We start from the raw sequence: 19403 nt of genomic DNA on the forward strand, positions 1-19403 counted from the left end.
TCACTACGGTGCAGCAGGCTGCTATTTGTAGGGACATAGCGGCTATGTCAAAAAACTGTTTAAGGATGGATTCCAGATGCCGGTCATGTGCAAATTTGAGCGCTCCTCCTCCCTCCATTGGGACAGTAGTGCGCTTTGAGACCGCGCAGACCATGGCATCAACTCTTGGGCATGTGAGAAGATCTTTGGCCGCCAGGTCCAGGGGGTACATGGCTGCCATAGCTCGTCCCCCTTTGAATGTGGACTCTGGAGCACTCCATTCCAGGTCAATTAGCTGCTGGACGGCTTTGTAACAGTGGGAAATGGCGGAAGGTCTGGCGGAGACCCTCGAATAGGGGATTCGGCTTGGGCCCCCCCGAAGCGTCTGGGCCTGGAATAGCGAGCTCCCTCAGGCTGTGGGTGACCAGGTCAGGGAGCTCGTCCTTGGTGAAAAAGCGTCTCATGGTTCGGTGAGGCTCTGTCCCTGGGGGAGTTCCCCCTCTTCTAGGGGCTCTGCTTCCTCTTCAGAGTTGTCCGTGTCCCGATAAGTGGGGCTCCTGTGCGGTGGAAACCTTTGTCTAGGCCTCGAGGGGTCCGGGGCATAAAGGTAGTCTGGCGGAGGATGTGGCTGGTCAGCCAGGGGTTCCGTTTGCATGTGAACAAAGGTGTGTAGCCCTTTGAAGAACTCCACCCATGAGATAGATACTGGATCCAAGCTGGGGGCATTGGGTCCCTGGGGAGTCCCCGTTTGTGGGGGTGTCCCGCTGGGATTTGCAAGGTCCTGGATACCCACTGAGGAGCTATTACTTGGCCCTGAGTGGGACTGGCCCTGGGCTGGATCTCCCAGGGCCTCCTCGCACACTGAGCGGCTCTGATATGGCATGCTGGGCAGAGACCTTGAGCCTTTATCTCTGTTTCTGGTGGTGCCATGGTTGTCGGCGTGTAAACCCTTATGCTCTCAAGCGCGTCTAGATGTGCGTGTGGGTTGTGCGCCCAAGTCGTGGTTATGCGCTTAGCCCGGTAGGTGTGCGGCATGCGTATATCTTGTGTGCGCGGCCCTTGTGCATGTAACTTATGCGCACAAGGACCTGTGCGACTCCTCGAACCTCGGAGTCTATGCTGAAGATTTCTACCTTATCTTGTCTTGGCGCTTCCCGGTTTCGTTCCAGGTGGTCTCCGGCTGCGGGGGGAGAGGGCAAATACCTTCACCGCCGCGCTCGAGGGGGCACCTGCTGCCTCTCAGCTGCACCCGGGATCAGGGGCTAGGTCCTCGCCGCGATTCGGCCACCAGACCGAGGCTCACCTCCGAGGGACCATGGAAATCACCTCGGGAAGGGACCCAAGGGTATCACCGCAGGAGCGTGGGGCTCGTCTTCAATTTGGGTTTTCTTCTTGAATTGGTTCTAACGCTGCGAGAGCATGCAGATAGTCCCTAACTGCTATGGAGACGGAAAATACTGAAGAGCTGCACTTCCTGCAGGGGTACATGTACTAGGGGCTGACGTCAGATTGAAATCTGATCCGTCTCCAACTGCTATCACAAGTACACTATCCCCATTAGTCCTGAGTCCATCTGCTACACGCTAGGAAATGGCTTTACAATTTTTTATTTTTTTATTTTTTTTTTAAAAAGAGCCATTTAGTCTCTCCTCTTTCTTAGCAGCACAGGGGCAGCCCTGGTGTTGGCTCTTCCCGATGCAACCCGCAGCGGTTCTTTTTCCATGGCTGCAGCAGCAAATCCTCTGCAAATCAGGTTGGCAGCAGGTGCCAAATTTAAGGTACTCTGGATTTTCCTATCCCTATCAGTTACTAAGAATATTCTGGGGGGACCACAGCAGTCCTGTGTGAAATAAAGCCCAGAACTTCTCATAAAAATTAAAAAAAAAAACAAAAAACCCAAAGTGGGGAAATGCCAGAGGAAATCAAGAAAGCTAGGTCAAAAAAAGCTGTGAAAGTTCCTTTTTAAAATTAGAATATATTAAAAAAAAAACAAAAAACAATTGCACTTATTTGCTACCATAATGAGCAAGTCATGTAATAATGCCATACAGAAACTGACCTGTACACCACTTTATGCCTCTACATCAACCAATTCAGGAGGAAGTGGAGACTTTGGATGCTTACTTTCAAAGTGCTGTTTGAAAGTCTTAGGATCAGGCATTTGTGTCTGAGGAGGAAAAAAAATTAACACAACTTTCCTAAAATCAGTTTACAAAATATATTAATTAAATCTTTGATTATTATATTTGAGAGCATGACACGCACTGACACATTTCATAACTTTCCGCATAGCAGCACACAAGCATTTCACATTCTAAATGTTATTAATGGTATATATACATAATTAAAGAAACCAGTTAACCTAAATACTAACTGGATTTCATGAGTTTAAGTGGTAAGCTGACATCGTTCTCAACACCAAAACGGTTGAACATTATTGTAAGACTAGTCCAACACAAAATGGGACTGTGCCAAAAAGAGGCCTTGATTACATTCTCTACCCATACAGATTTTGGACCCCAATTGGTGAAATGACTGGCTTTGTCTGTTCTTGTCATCCTAAAATGTGCTCTGTTGGTTTTCCCAGTGCCTTGTTTCTTATGACCTAGCTTCTTATCAAACTGTCATGGAACACTTGTTAAAGTTTCTAGAACTTTGACTGGCACACCGAGCATGCCCAGCATGCCACCAACCAATGGCCACACGGTGTCCCTCTTCATTCTCGTTTCAAAGTAGAAAAATTAAGAGTTGGATGGCGGTCACGTTTCATGAGGACTAACATCCTGCTGCCCTGAGAGAACACCTGTTACAGGTAAGCAACTCTGCTTTCTCCCAGGACAAGCAGGATGGTAGTTCTCAGAGATGGGTGAATATCAAGCTGCAGGCTGCCCCTGGAACACCCTAGGCCAACAAGCACCCAATAACGTGCAACAGGCATAACAGAGGTGCTGTTGGCAACAATGGGGGCAGTCTGAACCTCAAACTGGGCCCTAGGTAGGGAGAGTTGGGTTCTCACACTGGAAATAGGATATGGAGGAAAGGATACAGACTGGCCAGAGACGCTGTCCCGTCGACCGACCTTGTCCAGACAATAATGGGCTGTTAAGGTGTGCAGGGAACTCCATGTTGCGGCCTTGCAGATTTCGGCAATAGAGACTGCCCGGAAGCGTGCTACTGACGCTGCCATGGCCATTACTGAGTGTGCTTTCACTCGGCCCTTGAGCGGAAGACCTGCTTGCTGATAGACAGCAATAGAGTCCGCCAACCAATTGGACAGGGTCTGTTCGCCCATCGCAAAACTCCAAGTATATTTTTGACAAAGAGTTGAGTGGACTGCAATGGGCTCTAAATAAAAGGCGAGAGCATGCTTGCAGTCCAAGGTATGCAGAACCCACTCACCTGGATGAGAGTGTGGCTTGGGGAAAAGGTGGGCAACATGGACTGATTCAGGTGAAAATCAGTCACCACCTTAAGCAGGAACTTAGGATGAGTGCGGAGCACCACCCTGTTGTGGAAGAACCTCGTATAAGGTGGATATGTCACTAGGGCCCGCAGCTCACTGACGCTGCATGCAGAACTAACTGCCACTAGGAAGATGATCTTCCAGGTGACATGCTTCAACTTGCAGGAGCACAGGGGCTCATAAGGAGGCCGCATGAGCCTCACCAGCACTATTTTGAGATCCCAGGCCAAAACAGGAGGACATAGTGGAGGCTTTAGTTGAAGTAAGTCTCTCATGAAGCGCCCCACTAAGGGGTGCACCAAGATCGAAGTGTCGCCCACTCCTTTGTGGTAGGCACTGATGGCACGCAGATGTACTCGGGTTGAGGTAGTCTGAAGTCCAGACTCAGAGAGGCTCCAGATGTAGTCCAAAAGCCTAGGCATGGGGCAAATGAAAGGGTCAAGACCCTCTTCCATGCACCAGGACGAGAATCTCCTCCACTTTGCTTGGTAGGACTTCCGTGTGAAAGGCTTACGCAAAGCTATGAGGACTTGCGAGACATTGTCCGAAAGGTGAAGGGACTGCAGTACTAGCTATTCAACATCCAGGCCGTGAGAGCCAATGACCGAAGGTTTGGGTGGTGTAGCCTGCCCTGATCCTACGTGATGAGGTCAGGTGATGTGCCCAGGCAAATGGGCTCCTGGACTGACAGGTCACGGAGTATGGGAAACCAGACCTGACACGGCCAATGAGGGGCTATGAGGATCATGGAGCCTCGGTCCTGTTGTAGCTTCATGAGAGTCTTGCCTATTAGCGGAATCGGAGAGTATGCATACAGGAGACCCGAAGTCCAGGAGTGGGTGAAGGCATCCACTGCTGGCCTCTGTCCTTCCTTGTGCAGGGAGCAGAAGCGGTCCACCTTGTGGTTTTGTGTGGATGCAAAGAGATCCACGTCCAGCTGACCCCACTGACAGAAGATCCTGTCCGCCACTGAGGGGGTTGAGGGACCACTTGTGGGGGTGGAATGTCTGACTGAGGTGGTCTGCCACCACATTCTCAGTGCATGCCAGGTAGACGACCCTCAGGAGCATGGAACGTGACAAGGCCCAGGACCAAATCTACGCTGCCTCTTGGCAGAGGAGATAAGAGCTTGTGCCCCCCTGTTTGTTCACATGCCACTTGGCTGTTTGCCTGGATCAAGACGGCCCTGTTGGACAGACAGTCCTGGAATGTGTAGCGTGCATACCGCATCGCTCGGAATTCCAAAAAGTTTATCTGGCATCTCGCCTTGGGCTTCGACTACACTCCTTGCATGTGGACACCGTTGACATGGGCCCCCAGCCTAGGTTGGAGCCATCCGTGGTCAGGATTACCTGAGCAGCAGGAGGCTGAAAAGGAAGACCCTTGCTGAGGTTGGATTCCTGCGCCCACCAGGAGAGGGAGAGCTGGAGTGGTTTGGTTATCTGGACAAGTTTGGAGAGTTCTTGACAGGCTTAGGGACTGTAGGGTCCATTGGGTGACCCTCATGGCCAGGAAGGCCTTTGGGGTGACATGCACCGATGATGCCATGTGACCCAGCAACTTTAGGAGCAGACGGGCTGAGGCAGTCTGCTGGCGACAGAAGGACCTGGCCAGCCCCACCAGGGTGGCTATGCGTTTGCTGGGTGAGAACATTGTGGCTACTGTGGTGTCCAGATTAGCCCCGATGAAGCTGAGTCACTGGGATGGAGTCAGCTGGGATTTCAGGTAGCTACTAGGAACCCCAGCGATTGGAGGAGTCGCAATGTCATGCTCAGGGTCTGAAGAACTCTAAGAACTCTGGATGAGCCAATCATCCAGATATGGGAACACATGCACCCTTTTCTGGCACAAATGTGCTCCTAACACCGCTAGGCACTTTGTGAAGACCTGGTGTGTAGAGGCCAGTCTGAAGGGAAGAACCCTGTACTGGAAGTGCTGGTGGCCTACCATGAATCGCAGATATTTGCGATGAGGTGGAAAAATGGAAATGTGCACGTAGGCATCTTGTAGAGCAGAGCCAGTCTCCTTGATGTAGAAGTGGGAGTAGGGTACCCAGGGATACCATTTTGAACTGCACTCTGCAGAGGAACCTGTTTAAGGCCCTGAGGCCACCTGTTTTCTTTGGAATGAGAAAATATCAGGAATAGAACCCCCGGCCCTGCTGAGCCCGGGGAACCACTTCCACGGCACTGGACTATAGCAGGGCCAAGAGTTTTATCCAGAGGGTTGGTGCGTGTTCTACGAGGCTCGGGAGTCTGGAGGAACACTGAGCAAATTCAGGTGGTAACCCCATTCTACAATGGACAATACCCATCGGTCTGTGGTAATTGGGGACCAGTGGTTCACAAATAGGCAGAGACAACCCCCCACAGGCAGGTTGGATAGTGTGGGAGAAAGGGATAGGTTTCTGCACTGTGTGCCATTGAAAAGCCAACTGCAGGGCTTAACTGGGTGGCTGGCTGAGCCCTAGGTGCTCTTTGTTGGCGAGGGTGGACCAAACTGGACAAGCATGTGAGGCCGGAGGATAGTATCTCAGTTGCCTGTAAAATTGCTTTCTGGAATCCATATGTGGCCCTCTATGGGTCACCAAAGAGGGGTCAGAGGTGGTAGTAGATAACTGACATAGGGTCTCATGGTGGTCCATGAGCTGGGCCACTGCGTCCTGGATTTTGTCCCCAAACAGGTTCTCTCCTGGATGAGAGGTCAGCCAGTTTGTCTTGAACCTCCGGGCAAAGGTTGGAGGCTTTTAGCCAGGCCCAGAGTCTGGCATTAATGCCTGCCACTGAGACCTTTGATGCCGTCTCACCTCGTGTTTCCCAGCCTCCAGGCCTTCCTGAAATTGTTGTGGTAAGTTCTCAGCGAACTCCTGGACCTGTTTCCAGAGGTTCCGGTTGTAGTGGTTCATGTACAACTGGTATGCTGCTATGCGAGCGATAAGCATGGACCCCTGGAAAACCCTTCAACCTAGAGCGTCTAAGGCTCTGTGGTCCTTTCCAGGAGGTGCAGAGGAGTGTGGCCAGGACCTCTTGGCTTTCTTCTGTGCTGATTTCTACTACCACTGATTGGTGTGGCAACTGGCTCTTTTGGAAGCCTAAGGCTTGTTGTACTAGATAAGCCGGTAGAGGAGGCTTAAGAGGACCTCATGTACAGGGATGGCCAACCACAAATTGGAGGACCTCTATCATCTTGTGGCGGGTGTCCTCATTAGTCAAAAGCTGAAAGGGAATGGATTCCACCAAGGCTCGCTAAAAACTCGAAGGGTAAGTCTTCGGGAGGCGAGTGCCTTCTCTTGTCCGGTGTAGACTGTTCTGACAGAATGTCCTTGGAGGCCTCCGAGGAGTGGTCGGAACATGTGTCTCCCCACGGATCGTAGGACCGGAAGCAAAGTGAGGGATGCAGGCACCAATGGCCGGCGAAGTGGAACAGATAGCGGTTGCACCAGCATCGAGGGTACCGGAACCTGCGGTGGATGCCGGGGCACCTGGAGGCCCAAGATCCTGCATCGGTAGCCATGGAGATGGTCTCTGCGCAGTCTCTTCCTCCTCAGAGGATCCCAGAATCAGGATTGAGACGGGGGGAGGCACAGGTGGCAGACAGGGCTCCGACTGAATCGGTAAGTCACAGAGCAGCACGTCCAAACTTTCCAGCAGGTGCCGGTTCCGCTGCTGGTATGGATGCCCAGAAGGGCATGTAGCACTGCTTGTTGGACCGCGTGGTCCAACTTCTCTCTAAATGCAGGTGAGGAAAGTACCGATCCGGGAGGAGGCAGCAGGCTGGATGTCACCGGAACCTCCACAGGGAAGTGGAGGCTCAGTACCTGGCACCAATAGCGGTGGGGAACGCCCTGGACTTATGGGCTTGGAGGAGGGTGTGGCCTCCTCTCCTCGGGGTCTCTTTGGAGGAGGTTTGGACGAGGCCACTCTGATGTTTGTGCCAGCATCAGACAGGGAAGAACATCGGTGCTGATATCTGTGCTTCCCTCTGTGCTCTGCCCTTCTCCGGCACAGAGGATGATGACTCCTAAGCTTTTGAACGCTCCGATGCCGGTGAGGGGTGATTTCCTGCCCCTTGATAATCACGGTGGGGCACCAAGGACGAAGATCCCGAGTCAGATTGATCCCTGCAACTCAACATACCTGCCACAGGAGTTGGAGAGGATTGCTTGGAACCAAAATAAGTGCTCCATCATGTCCAGGCGGGCGTGTCTGCCTTTTGGGGGGGGGGGGGGGGGGGGGGGCGGCATCTGAGCACAACTGGAACACCAGATATCGTGGGAAGACCCGAGACACAGGACACAAACGTCGTGAGGGACTGCGATGGACAGACTGGACACTCAGGGCACTTCCGAAAACTGGTCGCCATTTCAAAAAGGGCGGCATAAGGTTGGTGGCTGTTGGCCACTGGGAGGTAGATGCTAGGGAACAGACCACAAAAACAGACCTACCAAGCGCCAAGGAATCTGTTCATGATGAGGTACCCCGGAGAGGGGAAAAACCTAAAGAAAAACTTAGAATTGTTCCGTGAAGAAAAAAAAGTTCTCACAGAGCTCCACAAACTGCGAGGCAACAGCTCCGTGGAAAAAAAAAAAGGAGACTGAAGGGGGACCCCGTGTAGCCAAGGGGTTGGTGGCATACTCAGTATGCCAGTCAAAGTTCTAAAAACTTTGACAAAAAGTGTTCCATGACAGGGCTCCATCTGATGTCACCCATCTGTGAGGACTACCATCCTGCTTGTCCTGGGAGAACAAAAAAAAACCAAAAAAACAAACCACACAGCTGCAGCTCCAGAGAATTCACAGCTATAGCTGTGAGGGAGAGAGCAAAGCTGAATACCATGACCACACGGCTCCATGGAAAAACAAAAAGACAGAGGAGCAGGGAGATGACTACAGCTGCACATACTCAGTAGAGCATGCTGAAAGCTCTAGAATCTTTGAGATCAAAGTTCTGTGCCAGGCTCCATCTGTCGTCACCCATGTGCAAGGGCTGCATTCCTGCTGGTCCTCTGAGAAATCCACTTAATACCCCCCTTTTTATCTCAATGACAGCACATCTATTCTCCAACAGCCAGGGATCTACCAGATCAAAAGCTGACAGAAGAACACAACAGTACAGAACTATCTGAAACACCAATACCGATTCTGTATTGTGACTTCTAAAAACTGATCAGTTAACATCAAACCTTTGGAAACCTTCAAGAAAAGCTCCCAACTACACATTTACTATTCTATCCAGAATTTCAGCAAAGAGATTGGCTACTGGCATATAATTTTTGCATTTGGATCCATCTGGTTCTTTAAAATACTCTTATCCTTAGACCTAGATTTAAAGGCCTCAAAAAGTGTGTCGTCCCCCCCCCCCCCTCCCCATCATCTATCAAGGATGCGTTATACCACCTAGGTAAACTAAACGGTCAGCTCTAAATCATTTCACTAGGCTAGTAGGCCAAGGATCTAGCTTGCAAAAAATGAATTTAATTTAAATAAAATTAGATGTCAATGAGATCACAAAATAGCTCTATACCATCCTCCCTATGCTCATTCCAAACACCTGATATCCACCATATTATACTATTACCTTCCATATTTAACTGGATTTTCTTTAACTTTTCCCCAAAATTTCTTTGCATAGTTTGAGGGAACTCGGGAGGGGGCCCTACTATCTGATTAACCATTTGAAATAGTACTCTAGAAGAATTACTGGCCTTACATGACAAAATCATCAGCATATCTGATCTCCAAAATATTAAGTTTCAGGTCCTAGGATGAAGATCCCTTATATAAATATTAAAGAATAGGAATTAACACTACATTCCTGCATTACTCCCCATTCCTGCCTAAAACGATCTACATGTTTACTTTTACAGTACAGATGATTGATGAACACAGATTTAACGCTAAATCCAATCAAGGTCAGAAAAACGATACAAGTTTATATGATCCAACCTCTAAACATTAGGACACCATCAACATAGATTTTCAAAATACAGTTTTTGAAGATCATATTTATGGCTGACTCAACTTAGTCTTCATGATTGTTGCCCACCATTATAAAATCACTGGGTCTTTTAAATAATGTCATTTTTATATATGTTTTGCATTACAATAAAAGCTTGTGCCAAGCACAATGTTGCCAAAATGTTATGAAAAAAATGACCTGGCAATAAAAATAAGCAAATAAATTCAATATAGATCTCAAAACTAAAGTAGAAACACACAATATAAGTGAAGCCAATATTAAGAAAATATAAAAAATATTTTAAATTTCACAAACCTTCCCTTTTTAATCAATAATTAAAGAATGAAAAACCCAGTCATTCCAAAAGTGTGTTCTGGTTGCAAGAGACAACCTTTCATAGTAATCATCCCAAATAAAAAAAAAAAACAAACCAAAACTCCAAAAAAGGCTGCAAACCAAAAATCGATATTCATTAAGACACCAGCAATTTTATAAATTAAGCCACCAGACAGGCAGAAAATAGGTTTAAAGAGTCTCAATGTTCAAAAAAAAAAAAAAAAATCATCTGATAAAGGATCTACATTTTGCCAGAATACTGTCCATCAAAGAAACTGATTCAGGCATTTCATCTGATAGTAAGTTAGTGGAAGAGGAGCCTAGTGGTTAGAGAAGCGGGATACGAACCAAGGAATCCAGGGCTCAAATCCCACTGCCTCTCTCTTCTTGTGACCTTGGGCAAGTCACTTTATCCTCCATTGCCTCAGATATAAACTTAGGGTCTGATTCACTAAGGCTTTTATCCATTTTGTGTCTATGGGAAAATGCCTTGATGAACCAGGCCTGTAGATTGCAAGCTTTTTGGAGATAGGGAAATATCTACAGTACCTGAATGTAATCTGTTTTGAAGTGTCAAAAAGTGGAATATGTGTGTGTATATATGTATATACACTATAAGATATAGATATCTGTATCTGTGTAGAGTCCATTGTTAAGTAGACTCCCTTAAAGGCGCTGCCAGTGGTACTCCAATAGTAGTTGGATCTCAGCCTGCAATGGATAGCAATGCACGTGATGCAGGGGAATTAATATGCCGCAATGTTTTGTCCAAAGCCTGATGGATTTTTCCTATCCAGCTCTCTCAAAAACTGCCGATGCCAACATTGACTGGAAGGCAGGAGAGGAGACATCTTTGTGGGAAGTCAGATACCTGGACCCTGTTGCTGTTCCCAGCAATGTATTGAGGATGAGCTCTCCTCTCTACAGGATGTTTTCTGGGTAGGGTGGAATGCGAGTATTCATGGCTGCAGCCAGAATGTTCCCGCTCCCTGCACAGTGCACCAGAACTCTTCAGTGCTGGAGCTGAAAAAGCCAAACCCTTAATCTTCGGATGGGAAGAGGCAGACAATCTGTTCTTAGGGTCCTCTCCAATGCTTGACGTCAAGGGGAATCTGATGCCCTTCCGATGTCTGTGCAGCTCCTGGGTCCTTTGGTTCATCAAGATCAGCACCAGACTCTGTGCCCAAAATGCTTCTCTCTGTTCTCCAGCTGGAACTAGCACATTCTCATCCCAGATCATCATGCGATACTCCCAAGCACAAGATATCATGGGGTCTGTGACAGACAACTATCTCAAAGAATTTTTTGAAATTGCTGGTAGACTTATTCTCAACCAGATGACACTGAAGAGGCAAAAATCAAACTATGATCACAGGCAGTCTGTGCTCCAACCATGTGGGACAATGGAATGGAAACTTAAAAGGTTTTTCATATTTTTTTGTAAGGATGCCAACAAAGAAGAAATGACAGCAGGGTCCCACGATACACAATTCCTGTCTGTACTGGAAGAAAAACCCCGGGAGAACCAGGAGAGAAGATCTGTGAAAGTGGACTCCATGGAGGAGATTGAGCGGCCTCTGTGTGGTATCGTGCCAGCCTGCTCATACCCAACAGGGCATAGTCAAAGTTCTAGAAACTTACAAAGATTCCAGGCTGGGCTCTACAGGATGCCATCACTTGTGAGGACTGCCAGCCTGCTTGTTCTTTGAGAATAAAATTTAATTGTTTAATTACTGTAATGTAATCATTCTATAATGTAATCCACTTTCTGCACAGAGTTGGAACAGTGGAATATTAAGTGTGAACAAATAAATGTTTCCGATCTACGTGTTCATGATTATATGTTATACAGCTTTCAGATTAATATATTCCTACGGCCTATTCTCTATAAAACCTAACCCTGGGGGAATTCTCCCTCCATGCAGAGTTCTTTATTCAACTGCAGAATTTGGTGAAAGAACTGGTTGACTGCAGTGGTGGCACATACTGATCTGCAAGTATAGGGGGATGAGGCTGCAGCTTTGGCCGTCAGCCTGGGCAGGGTCTGGAAAGGAAACTGCAGCATTGATGCTCTGTGCAAACCTGGAGATAGTGATGGAAGCGAGAACTGTGGGATCTGTGGAGCTTAAGAAAAGGCAGCAGCTGTGGGATGTGCTGGTGCACGTGGGCTCAAAACAACAAGTTGCAGGAGCATTAGGCCATGTGCTGAGATAGAGGAGGGAGAGCAGACAGACCGAAAAAGTCATTGTGCACAAAGATGTTTGCACAGAATTCCTCCAGGAGTAATCTATTATAAAAGGTACTATAGGCCCATCTCCATGCCTGCAACTACACCAACATCTTTGAGTAACCAGGCATTTTTGAAATTCAATAAAACTATGCAGCAGGTGTTTAGATGACATCTCTAACCCCGAAATCAAAAGGAGCCTCTGTAGCAGAAATTAATTTATAAAACAGTATTGTAGGAAAGGTCTATTTGGAAAATATAGGACTTCTGGTTTGCTGATTGACCTGTAGCCATCATCAATTAACTTCATATTTACAAAAGAATGCAAACTGAAAGCTTTACTTTGGATAACAGAAAGTTAGTTTCACTGCATGCAAGTCTGAATTATCTAGTCAGCCATGTCATTATAGATATTTACTTTATGATGGATGTCTTAACTTCATCCTATATAGGTCCTACTCTAGGTAGAAGAGGCCCACAAGAATGCTTCGTCTTCAGCTCCCCTTACCCTACAGACAGCGCAGGTATATACTAAAGCTGCTTTGGCTGCTGCCTTCTGATCATGGCCTTGTTTCTTTTTGTTTTCTGCCAGCTTTTTGGCATTTTTCTGCTGAGACTGAATTTTCTGCTGTCCACGAGCCATATCTACAAAAAAAAAATAAAAATAATTCTGTTTCACACTGTAAAATGAATAGCAATGTACCACACTTTTCTAGCAAAAAAAAAAAAAAAAAGATACTGTATAGACAGAAATTGGACACTGTCAACTACTTCAAATAGCCTTTTATTTTTAATATGTTAAAGAAACTCCAATTACTCATCTAGTTTCTATTCCAGGTTAAAGGCCATATATACTGGCAACACAATCACAGAACTTTCTCTAAATTCTGATCATTGTTACCCTGGCAACATTAATGTGAATACTGGTTAAGTATAAGACAGTCATAAAAAAAACAAACATATATACATGTTACACATATGGGAAGACATCCAGGGCATCTTAGAAACGCACTTCATTTTGTGTTTGTGACAACTTGAGAATCATCAAGTAGCATGATGAACATGTTCATTTTCTAGGAGAAGGTAAGATAATTCGAACACCTGAACAATCTGCTAATCTTTAGCAATATTTGTTTTATAACCCATATAATCTAACATTTATCAGTCTTTCCAAAGTATTTTATAAATACATTGCACCACTACTATCTAGTTAAAACTACTAGTTATTTTATCTACCTTGGAAGGAAAGATTAAATCAACCTTTTTGGGAGCCAGACCTTGGAACACCCAATCTATTAGAAGCAACTGACAGACCTTTGCTACTCCAAAGCTCAATGCGATATACCATAGTTTTCAACCAGGTCCCCCTGGCTGAAAACACATTAGATTCAACACATTATAACCTGGGTTAAAAAAGAAAAAAAAAAAAATCTGTGGGTCAACAACCATGAATCTAGGTTTTGAACCAAGGCAGGGCATTTCAAAGAAAAACCATGAAAAAGTTTGTAAGACTACATTGATATTTAAAGCAACTGACAGCCTATTAGATTGCTCCTGGACGCACATACACAAAAAAAAAAGAAGGTTTGGGTGTATATAGAAAATAGAACATGATAGCAGAAAAGTCATATAGCCCGTCCACATGTCCTGCTCAGCATTATGGTCCCTTCTTCTCCCTCAAAGCTACTTAGTGCTTGTCCCATATTTTTTAAATCTGATACTGTCCTACTCACTACAGCAAGGCTGATCTATGCATCTGCCACCATTTCTGTAACATTCTGGTCGCCGCATCTCAAAAAAGATATAGTTGCGATGGAGAAGGTACAGAGAAGGGCAACCAAAATAATAAAGGAGATGGAACAGCTGAAGAGGTTAGGAGAAGAGACGGCTGAGGTGGGAGATATGATAGAGGTCTTTAAGATCATGAGAGGTCTTGAACAAGTAGATGTGAATCGGTTATTTACGCTTTTGATTAATAGAAGGACTAGGGGGCATTCCATGAAGTTAGCAAGTAGCACATTTAAGACTAAACAGAGAAATTTCTTTTTCACTCAATGCACAATAAAGCTCTGGAATTTGTTGCCAGAGGATGTGGTTAGTGCAGCTGGATTCAAAAAAGATTTGGATAAAAGTTCTTAGAGGAGAAATCCATTAACTGCTATTAATCAAGTTTACTTAGGGAATAGCCACTGCTATTAATTGCATCAGTAGCATGGGATCTTCTTAGTGTTTGGGTAATTGCCAGGTTCTTGTCGCCTGGTTTGGCCTCTGTCGGAAACAGGATGCTAGGCTTGATGGACCCTTGGTCTGACCCAACATGGCAATTTCTTATGTTCTTTATTTTGCTTTCCCTGAACGTACCCAGATCAGTCCAGACTGTGGAATGCACCAAAGCTTCCCTAAACAGGGTGTGACAGACAGTCCCGCTCGAAGCACCTCCAACCAAAGGAACCAAATATTGGCACCTGTTCATCAAGGCAGAAATGTCGAGCAAAGGTATGCAGGATTTCCAAGTAGCGGCCCTGCATATTTCCTGCGGAGAGACGGATTGACTCTGTCCAAGAAGTAGCCTGAGAACGTAAGGCATGGGCCTTTAAGCCCTCCGGATCCGCCCGGCCTTGGCAGATTTAGGCCAACTAGATTGCCTCCTTCAACCACTGGGCAATCATAGTCTTAGAAGCCTGATTGCCCCTATTTGGACCACTCCACAGGACAAAGAGGTGATCAGAGACCCGAAACTCATTGGTGACCTGGAGGTAACGCAGGAGGACGCGTTTTACATCAAGGCGGCGAAGATCACTCCCAACCGGGCCCGCTATATTCTCAGGAAAGAACACGGGGAGCTCCACTGACTGATTGACATGAAAAGAAGAAACAACCTTAGGCAAGAAGGAGGTACAGTTTTGAGAGAAACTCTGGAATCAGAAAACCGCAGAAAGGGCTCCCGACAGGACAACGCTTGAATCTCAGACACTCGTCTGGCGGAGCAGATAGAAACCAGGAAAACTGTCTTGAGCGTCAGGTTCTTAAGGGTAACCCGATGGAGAGGTTCGAAAGGAGCCTCACAGAGACCCCGAAGGACTAAATTAAGACTCCACAAAGGACAAGTGGCCCGGATGGGCGGCTTCAAATGCTTGGCACCCTTAAGAAAGTGGACAACATCTGGGTGAAACGCTACTACGTGACCATCAACATTACCTAGGAAAGAGCTGAGAGCGGACACTTGGACGTGCAACGAGCTGAGTGAGAGACCCTTGGAGAGGCCCTTCTGGAGGAAAGAATCATCGAAACCGGAGCGGAATGAGCTGAGACACCCGATTCTGCACAGACATTTTCGAAAACCTTCCAAACATGGGCATAGACGAGCGAGGTAGAAGTCTTGTGGGCGCACAGTAGAGTGGATATAACTTCTTTGTATCCTTTCTTTCTTAGACTCCTCCGTTCAAAAGCCAGGCCGCTAGACAGAAGTGACAACATAAGCTGCTCCAGTATGAGGTTGAGATTCCACGGAATAGGTGGTTTAGCCAATGGAGGGTGCAAATGAAGAATCCCTTTAAGGAACCTTGACACGAGTGGATGCACCGAAATCGGCTAGCCCCTGTGGGGCCTATGATATGCTCCAATAGCGCTAAGGTGGAATCTAATAGATGACATTGCCAGTCCTGCAACATACAAGGTATGAAGATAGTCTAACAAAAGTTCCGGTGAACAGTCCATGGGGTTTAAGCCTTTGGAGGCACACCAGGTGGAGTATCTTTTCCATTTAAATCCGTAGTTCCTACGCGTAGATGGTTTTCTTGACTGTAAGAGATTTGTTGTGCTTCTACTAAAATAGTGGTTTCTGACAATAAGAGCTGTTCAGCCTCCACGCTGTTAAGTGAAGGGAGGCATGCATCGGGTGAAGAAGGGTTACCCCTTCTTGCGCTAGGTCGTCTACTTGGTTCGGTAGAGTGATGAGATCTTCTACTGACAGATAGAGAAGATAGGTGTACCAGGGTTGCCTGGGCCACGCTGGTGCTATTAGAATGAGTTGTGCTGCATCCTGTATACATTTTTGGATAGTCTTTGTGATGAGAGGGATCGGAGGGAACCAATACATTAATGGTTCTGTCCATGGAATTAGGAACGCATCCTGTGCTACTATCCGTTGACTGCTCCATAGCGAACAGAAGCGAGGAACTTGTGCATTGAGGTCGATCGTTGGCCATCCCCACATGTTGAAGATGGTGCATGCCACCTCCTGATTTAACACCCATTCGTGAGGGTGAAAAACCCTGCTCAATTTGTCTGCCCGAGTGTTGACCACTCCCGGAAAGTAAGATGCTTATATTGTTATGCAGTTGCGATGAGCATGTCCAGAATCTGAATAGTTTCCTTGCATAAGGTCCAAGAACCGGACCTCCTTGCTTGTTTATATAGAACATAGCCTCCTGATTGTCGTGTATACCATTCCCCGATGGCCACAGAGGTGAGGTACGAATGTGTGCAGTGCGTGCTTTATTGCCCATAGTTCTAACAGATTGATCTGAATGTTCTGCTCCAATGCGGACCATAATCCCTGCGTTTGTAACTGGTTCAAGTGTGCTCCCCACCCCTTGCGAGAGGCATCGGTGGTGGATTGAATAATGCTCCCTTGGTGAGTGTTCTATGTCCCTCATCTCGGAGGTGAGGGTTAACCTGTTTAACAGCGGTTGTGAATGTTGTATCCACCATCTTTTTAAGCCACACTGTAAGTGTCGCATGTGTAGTCTTGTGTTTGGGAAGGTGAATATGGCCGCTGCCATATGTCCTAGGACTGTTAGCACTTGACGTGCCGTGGGTGTCCGAGTGCATCGGAGGGAACGCAGTAGATGGAGCATCTCCATAGCTATATCCTGTGGTAAGAAGGCCCTGGACTGCCAGGTGTCCAGATGAGCTCCGATGAACTGTAGGACCTGTGTGGGTGTGAGAGTGGACTTTGTATAGTTGACTACTAGTCCCAAACGGTCTAAATATTGGATTGTTTGTTGTAGTTGTTTGCGGAACACCTCAGGGCTGGATGCTACCAGGAGGCAATCGTCCAGATATGGGAATATGCGAATGCCCAGTTTTCATAAATGTGCCACCACCGCCGCCATGCACTTCTGTGAGCACTCTGGGGGCTGCCGACAGCCCAAAAGAGAGCACCTGATACTGGCACTGGAATGACAGGTACCGCCATGAATAGGGGTGGATAGGTATGCGAGTATACGCATCCTTTAAATCTATGGAACACATCTAGTCGTTGGGCTGTAGAAGTGGTAGGATATTCTTTAAGGATACCATTTTGAACTTTCCTTGCAGAGGTGCTTGTTCAACTCTGAGTCCAGTCTGTCTCTGGCCTCCTGATTTCTTGGGAATGAGGAAGTATGGTGAATAAAAACTTCCATGTTGGGCATGACGTGGAAGGAGGCGAATTGCCTGTTGCTGCTGAAGGGATAGGATCTCCTTCAATAGTTGGGGTCTAGTTATAATCCGGCTCAGTAGCTGGGGGAGCTGCGGAGTTGTTGAAAATTGCAATTGGTATCCCTTCTCTACTACTTCCAAAATCCACTGATCGGTTGTTATTCTGTCCCATTCTGGCAGTCGAGTTGAAATCCTGCCCGGTGGGTGCAATTGCAGTGGTGGTGTCTATATCACTAAAAGGAGGACTGCGTCTTAGTGGATGAAGCTGTTTGCTGGTTTTGTTGTCCTTGACCCTGCGGTCAACCCTGCCTGTTTTGCTGTTGCTGCTGGTGAGTGCGCTGAGGCTGAGCATAAGTTGTGGGTCGGTATGAAGAGTATTGTCTAAACGGCCTGCGCTGATATGGCTGTTTACGGGCAGGCGGAAAGTACTTCTGTTGTGAGTGATATAGGGATGGTTGCATGAGAGGTTGTACCGCTACCACATGACCTTTTATCTCGGCTACAGTCTCTTGGAATTTATCCCCAAAGAGATTGTCTCCCTTACAGGTAAATTTGCCAGTTTGGTATGCACGCCCTCGCATATAGAGCTGGAGCAGAGCCAAGCTAGTCTACGAGCTGCAATTGCGGAGGCTGAAATGCGGAACGAAGACTCAAATCCTTCATAGATCATACGAAGGAGGTGGCGGACGCCCTCCTCCATGTTTTGAACGGGTTGTTGTAGATTGAGATCAGGGTGTTCTGTCACCGGATCGTGTTTTTTAAAGTCTGCAGGCATTCAAATATATATTGGATGATATAGAATTGGTTGTGGATGTGGGCTAACATGGCACCTTGGAATGATTTTCGTACAAACTCATCCAGCAATTTTTGTTCCCTGCCCGGAGGAACAGACTCGTGTAATCTGGGCTTTTTAGCACTTTCATTGCTGATTCCACGACCAGCGAGGAGTGCGGTAGTTGTGGCACAGAGTAAAAGGGGGACTGCCGCATCAGAAATTTCAGTTTTCCTAGCCACCGGTGTGATGGAAAACGGAGTCTCCCACGATTTCTCTAGGACGGAGTCCAAGACCCTGTGTGACAGTAATGAAGTGGGTTCGGCGGGAGCATCGAAGATCTTGAGTAGGTCTAAAGTTGCCGCCTGTGGATCAGGTGTCTTGAATTTTGATATTCAACACGGATCCCACTTTCTCTAGAAATTTGGGGTACGATAGATCCTCCGGTGGGGAGTATGGTTTGGGAGGATCCTTTCGAAGATCAGATGGGTATCCCGCTGAAGTGTGAGGAGATGAGTGTGGCGAATCTGGGTCCCCCTGAAAGGGTGTATCTTGTGGGACTGGTAGTGGGTCTATCTTTAGAGGTGACCGGTGTCCTGTGGGCGACGTTATTACATCTCCCAGGGAGGGCGGAGAGGATTCTTGTGGAGAGAGTCACGATCACTATCCGTTGGGGAATGTGGCAATTGAAATGTTGATTGTATCAACATTGTATCTGAGGAGGCATCTGCAGTTTTTCCTTTCTGCCCAAACTTCGAGAAGGCAAAGCTGCCTTCAGGATAAGCGCATCTGAAGCTTGCGGCCGATGCTTTTGCAGTTGTAAGTCTTGGGTAACTTTCTATCTTAAGAAGTGGTTCCTGAAAACTCTCATCCGAATGTCTGCATCTTGAAGATGACGAGAGATCGGAGAACACCCTCACGGATGACAACTCGGAAGAGGAATGTGAAGGAATTTTTACGTATTCTTCCTCCGACTGAGAGTGACAGGAACTAGAGGGGTCTGGGGACGTATCTCATCCCACTCTACTTGACGTTCGTGACGATTTGTGGGAGCTGAGACGACCCTCAGTTGAAAAGTGAGACTTCTGTGGCGGATATCCAATCTGCCCTGGTCCTGATACGTCTTGCGGCGTTCGACGCTTTGTGCAGATACCCCTGTTGTCGGCTTTGGTGCTGGTGGGTCCTGCGTTGCCCTCGACGCGCTATGTGGCGCGCTCAATGTTGTATGTGTCGTCCCCAGCGTTG

General features: G+C 47.2%; 1 long non-coding RNA gene across 1 annotated transcript in view; it reads right to left on the reverse strand.

Moving 5' to 3' along the window:
- Window positions 1-12606, reverse strand: part of LOC115085601 — a 29199-nt gene extending 16593 nt beyond the window's left edge. Inside the window, exons 1-2 of the long non-coding RNA XR_003854903.1 lie at window positions 12381-12606; window positions 2039-2146 (exon numbers count right to left, since the gene is read on the reverse strand). This is a non-coding gene — a long non-coding RNA (uncharacterized LOC115085601). The remainder of the gene's footprint in view (window positions 1-2038; window positions 2147-12380) is intronic.
- Between the last annotated feature and the right edge of the window lie 6797 nt (window positions 12607-19403).

The sequence above is a fragment of the Rhinatrema bivittatum genome, chromosome 2 (genome assembly GCF_901001135.1).
Source record: "Rhinatrema bivittatum chromosome 2, aRhiBiv1.1, whole genome shotgun sequence".
NCBI classification, from domain to species: Eukaryota; Metazoa; Chordata; class Amphibia; order Gymnophiona; family Rhinatrematidae; genus Rhinatrema; species Rhinatrema bivittatum.